Genomic DNA, 6,141 nt, shown 5'->3' with positions numbered 1-6,141 from the left:
CAATTGAATTTGTACATTTTGCGTCCAAAACACTCACATGTGTTGATAATATTAGGGAAGTGGTCCCATTTCCTCTCGCATACTTTGCAATAACAACACACCATTAACCAAGCTTAAACACCCTTTGCAAAAAACGCCTAGTGAGGGTTCGCGGACTCCTAGGCGTATATATATATAGGATCAAATGAGAAGCACCCTTAAAATGAGAAGTGTGAGAAGCAATCTTGATCATTGGATTTTGGATGAAGGGTCAAGATTAATTTCATGAAAAAAGTAAATGTGCAAATTTGTGTACATAAATGTGCACCAATTTTCCTGTGAATGTGCAAAAACCTCAAAAATATGCACATTTATGTACAAAAATTTGCACATTTACTATTAAACTTATGTACATCTTGGCCGTCCATCTCAAAAATCAACGACTAAGATTGCTTCTCACACTTCTCATTTTAAGGGTCCTTCTCATTGGATCCTAACCCTATATATGTATATATATATATATATATATATATATATATATATATATATATATATATATATATATATATATATATATATATATATATATATATATATATGATTAAGCTCATGTGAGAACAGCTCACTTATATGAGAACACTCACTTATGTGAGAACACATCTATACCATTGAATATTTCAAATCTAAGGGCTAAAATTTATCCCATAAAAATCAAATTCAATCACATATTCACGTTATTCACGCATTTATCTTTCTCTCCTCTTCACTTTCTCTCTCTCCTTACCCCTTCCTCTAGCCTCCCACCACCGCCACTGGCCCATCGCCGCCAGTGGCCCACCATCGCCAGTGGCCCACCACCGCCTCAGACCACCGCCCCTGCCCGACTCCACCGCCCCTTCCCCTGCCCGACTCCACCGCCATTGTGTACCACCATCGAACCACTCTCCTCTCCTCCCCACTCGTTTCTCTCTCCTCTCCCTCTTCCCCAACCATTTGTCTCTCCTCCAACACCTTCGTATCGCCGTCGCAGCACCAACTTTGCCACCATCAGCCGACGTCACTTTTCCCTTGTCGTCGCCTCCATTGAGAAACAAAGCAAAACAAACCCTAAATTTGTGATTTGGGGGTTTTTGGTGGTGTGGTGGATTCGTTGAGTATTGGTTAGGGTTGATGCGAAAGGTTGGTGCGGTGGGTGGGGGTTGGTGTGGCGGGGGATGTGGTGGCTATGTTGGGTTGGGGTTGGTGTGGCGGGGGCTGTGGTGGCTGCGTTGGGTGGGGGTTGGTGTGGCGGGGCTGTGGTGGCTGCGTTGGGTGTGGGTTGGTGTGACAGTGGGTGCGGTGGTTGGTGCAGCGGTGAGGCCGTGAGGGGGCTGGTGCGAGTTGTGAGAGTTTGGAGTGAAGGTAGGAGAGAGAAAATATTAAGTTAAAATGTTTACATTATTGTTCAAAATGTCCTAAATTAAAAACAAATGTCATTGATAAGTGCCAAAAATGATCACATTTAGGCACTTATTTCTCTCTTATTTTGGCCATTTTGTGTGTTTTCGATATCATTTCACTAGCTTTTAAGCTAGATTTCCACTTTGTTTAGTTTTGTAGAGTTTAGTTGGTTTTTGGTAGTTTTTATAGGTTTTTAGCTTTGTTTCCCTTCTTTCCTATTCTTTTGTACTCAAATACAAGTGCTATTGGTGTTTGCAAATTGACTAAATGGTTTTGTGCTTGTGAGGTGCCTTGTTGGGCTTTGATTTGGTTGTTTTGGTGAAAGAAGTAAGCTTTTAGGCGATTGATTTTGTACCCTAACGGCTTCTTCGAGCCATATCTTTTTGCTCGCTTTGAATTTATAGGTGAGGCTTTTTGCATTGGAAAGTACACTCAGAGAGCTTTCCAACGGTATATTATAAGTTGCATTCCGAGCAACGAGCAGAAAGTTACAAGCGTTTGAAGATCGTCATCGCGTGGGACGCGCGTCCGCGCGTGGTGGCACGCGCCTGCACGATTCTCCAAAATTTCCAGAACCAAAAAGGAGCGTACGCGCGTGGCTTGTTTCGCACGCGCCCCGTCCGCGTGTAGGGGTGCGCGCACGCGCGTGGTGGTCCGCGCCTACACACATTCCAGTGGCGAAAACGCGCGTCCGCGCGTGTGGGTCGCCGTCCGCGCCTCGCCCTCTCGCACGCGCCTCACACGCGCTTTGGCCCTTTCTTGCGTGGCACCCTCCTCGTTGATCTGGCGTTGACTTTTCGATGATGTGGCGGTTGACTTGGAGCTTTGACTTGCACATGTTGGATTAGTAATGGCAAAATTGTAATTACTTAGAAAACTTGTATTGGAGTAGTATATATAGCTTTTTTTTAGGAGAGAGAAACACAAGTAAGTGGAAAGTAAGTAGATGTAAGAATAGAATTAGAATAGAATTTTCAGGTTTTCTCTCAATTACGTGGAAAGTAAGTAGATGTAAGAATTAGAATAGATATCTCATTTCAATTATACTTTGACCTAAAATTATGGTTTCTTAATCTTTCTTGATTTTGGACTTGGCCACCTAAAATTAGGAGAGAGAGAGCTTGCTTTAATCAACCTTTGCAAGGGATTGGAGAGGTTGATTGAAGTATTAGCTTAATCAAGTATGACTAACTATGTGAGAACTTAAAGGGGACTTTGGTTTGAGCATGGTGATGTATGGTTGGATGACTTGGGAGATGATTCCAACCACATCTCTAAGCTAAGATCACAATTGACCATTAAAATTGACTTTGAGAACTCAAACCCCTTTTGATTGGCATTTATCCTTTACATATAGATGGGCAAGCTAGCATTCTTAAGTGTTTTTAGATTGTTGATTTCCTAAATTTTCAATTCTTTGTTTTCATTAGTTTCATTTGAAGTTTTCAAAACCCCCTTTTTAATTCCAACCCCCAAATCAACACTTTCAAATCTCAAAGCACATACATACGCCTCCTTGTGGACCGACCCTTGCTTACCACTACACTTAGGTGTTTTTGGTGACTTGGTTTTATAAATTGTATTTGATCGAGCGTGTTGGTGAACTCCAACGACCACCATTCGCGCCTCGTCAAATTGGCGCCGTTGCCGGGGAGGCAAGTTTGTTTTGAATTTTGAGAAAATTGGTTTGGTTTTATTGCTTTTAATAAAAATTCAAAAACCCAAAAAGATTTTCGTACTTCACTTGAAGTGCAACTTTTGTTTTATTTGAAACTCTAGCTTTCCCTTTTCATTGATTGCTCATTAAGTGAGGGACTTTGAGAATTGGTGGATATGGCAAAGTCATTGAAAGACATGGGAGCCCCGGGCTCATACACCTCAACAAGGGCGATTAAGTTGCTTAGTATAGAGGGAACCTTCGAAATTCGGCCCAACTTAATCAAGTTGATCGAGTCTAAGTCGTTCTATGGGTTGAAAGATGAGAACCCCCACAAGCATTTGAAGGACTTTGAGAGATATTGTGATACAGTAAAAGCAAGTGGGGAAACTCAAGAATACATGAGGCTTAAACTATTCGAGTTCTCCTTGGCGAGGAAGGCCATGGAATGGTTAGAGAAAGATGTGAAGGCGAACTCTTTGACGACATGGGACGAAGTTACAAAAGCTTTCTTGCAAAAGTTCTTCTCTCACAAGAGAACCGTCGAGCTCCGGGCAAAGATTCAAAGGTTCAAGCAAATGGGAGATGAGACATTGGGGGAAGCATGGGAGCGCTTCCAAGAATACCAAAGGGAGTGCCCTCACCATGGCATCCCCAAATGGTTGCTTTACCAAACTTTTTATATGGGTCTCACCAATGCCTCAAACACAAGCTTAGACGCCGGAGCGGGAGGCCCTATCATGAACCGAAATGAAGAGGAGATTGAGGGGATAATAGAAGAAGTGATAGACAACTTCACAACATGGCAAGAGGGCGAGACAAGGAAAGAGAAGGTCAATGCCCTAGGAAGCGGTGAAGTAGTAGAAAAGCTCTTGGAAGGCATCAAATCCATCGTTGAGAAGAGCCTTGAGAGAGAGGGAATCTCCTCCTCTCAAGCCCCTCAACCCCATCAAGCCGTAAAAGGTAACCCTCAACCTTCCTATTGTAATATGCTTAATGATTCCATTGCTTGCGAAAATTTTGGCTCATTGGATCATGATATCTATAGTTGCTATGTTGGTAATGCTTGTTATGTTGGTACCGGGTATGAGGAGATGAGTTATGGGGGTGGTTATGAGAAATGTAGTTCCGTGGATGGGTTTGGAGCATGGCCAAGTAACGGATTTGCCCCAAACCCCATTGGAATGAATGGTGTTCCAAACACCTACTATGACCCTCAAGCTAGTGTGTTTGATCCTTATAACCAAGGGAATTCCTTGATGTATGGTATTAACTCTAATGTTGACACCTATGGTTATGAGAATCAAAAGTCACTAGCCCATGGAAATTTTGGTTATCAAAACTTTGGTGTGAACCAAGGTTTAGGTTATCAAAATCGAATTATGGGAGGACAAAGTAGCAATGAGACCCGACCACCCAACACCAACTATCAAGGAAACGTTGGTGCTCAAAGAAACTTTCAAAGTGGCCCTCGGAATCCCCAAATAGCCAACAAGTTTCCTCCTCCCTGATTTCAAAGGCCGAGGGGAGCAAGTCAAAACACTTTCAACCAACCATACCATCAAACAAATCCCAATTTCACAATGAACCCTCCTTGGAACCAAAACCCCCCTTTCACACTCAAATCGGAGACCGAGGAGCTTAGGATTCAATTGAAAATGCTTGAAAACCAATTCTCACAAATCGCTCAAGCTTATGATGGGCAATCTTTTCAACCCACTCTTCCTAGCCAAGGGCTTAAACCGAGACAAATGAATGTCGTAGTGACTAGGAGTGGGAAGACCACGGGGTTTGGAGATGATGATGATGAGACAAATGAACCTCAAATAGCGGTGAAAGACCAAGAGAAGAAAACGAGTGATGAGCCTAGTGGATCTCAAGAGACCAAAGGGAAAGAAAAGGTGAGTGAGAGCAAGGGGAAAGAGAAAGATGAAACCCCAAGTTTGGTTGAGGAAGAACCAAAACTCCCCTACCCCCAAAAGTTGACAAGGTACAAGCTAGATGTGCAATTTAGTAAATTTCTTGACATGCTTAAATAAGTCCATATGACTATTCCATTTACGGAGGCAATTCAACAAATGCCCACGTATTCTAAGTTTCTCATGGAAATTCTAAATGGCAAAAGGTCATGCGATGTGATATAAACCGTCACCCTACCGGAACATTGTAGTGCGGTCATTCAAAGGACCATTCCTCCCAAGTTGGAGGATCCGGGTAGTTTCTCTATCCCATGTTCCATAAATAACGTTCACTTTGCAAATGCCTTGTGTGACTTAGGGGCTAGTGTGAGCGTGATGCCTTACTCGGTTTTTGAGAGGTTGCACTTGGGAGATTTGGTCCCGGCTCGAATCACCTTACAATTGGCGGATAGGTCCGTGAGGTTCCCTAGAGGCAAAGTTGAGGATGTACCTTTAAGAGTGGGGAAGCATTTATTCCCCGTGGATTTTATTGTCTTGGAAATCAATAAGGACGAAAATACCCCAATCATTTTAGGACGACCTTTCTTGGCTACGGCCGAAGCTTGCATCGATGTTAAGAATGGGAGGATATCTTTCAAGATTGGTAAGGAAAAAATCACTTTTGACCTTAACAAATCTATGAAGTATCCTTCTAGTCTTGCAAATGATGATCTTTTGAGAATTGATACTATTGACAATATTGTTAGTGAAATGCATGGTGATTTATTATGTACTAACAATGCCCTTGAGGATGTTTTGTTGAATAAACCTAAGATAGGTGACCACTCATCGGAGATGGAGTTCATTGAGAAGATCCTAGATGAGCAAAGCAAGGAGCTTGAAGACAAAGAAGGGGAGCTAATGCAAGACAAGTTGGCGAGGGAAGCGGCGATGGAGTCGTTGAAAGACAAGACAAAGGAAGCTCCAAAAGTGGAGATGAAACCGCTTCCCTCCACCTTGAGGTATGCATTCTTAGGTCCAAATGAGACCTATCCGGTTATTTTCAATGCTTCTTTGAGTGATGAGCAAGTCTCCTCCCTCCTTGATGTGTTGTGTAAGCATAGAGGAGCTATTGGATACACAATTGAAGATCTCAAAGGAATTAGC

The 6,141-nt window shown here is 42.7% G+C and overlaps 1 non-coding gene across 1 annotated transcript; it reads right to left on the bottom strand.

Moving 5' to 3' along the window:
• Window positions 1-3,621: 3,621 nt before the first annotated feature.
• LOC145637452 (small nucleolar RNA R71) lies at window positions 3,622-3,728 on the bottom strand. Its single transcript, XR_014114235.1, has one exon. It is a non-coding gene; the product is annotated as a small nucleolar RNA R71 (small nucleolar RNA).
• Window positions 3,729-6,141: the final 2,413 nt, after the last annotated feature.

Source organism: Chenopodium album, chromosome 6, assembly GCF_948465745.1.
Source record: "Chenopodium album chromosome 6, dcCheAlbu1.1, whole genome shotgun sequence".
Taxonomy (NCBI): Eukaryota; Viridiplantae; Streptophyta; class Magnoliopsida; order Caryophyllales; family Amaranthaceae; genus Chenopodium; species Chenopodium album.
Note: the sequence above shows the minus strand (reverse complement) of the source record. Positions and strands in the feature narration are given on the sequence as shown.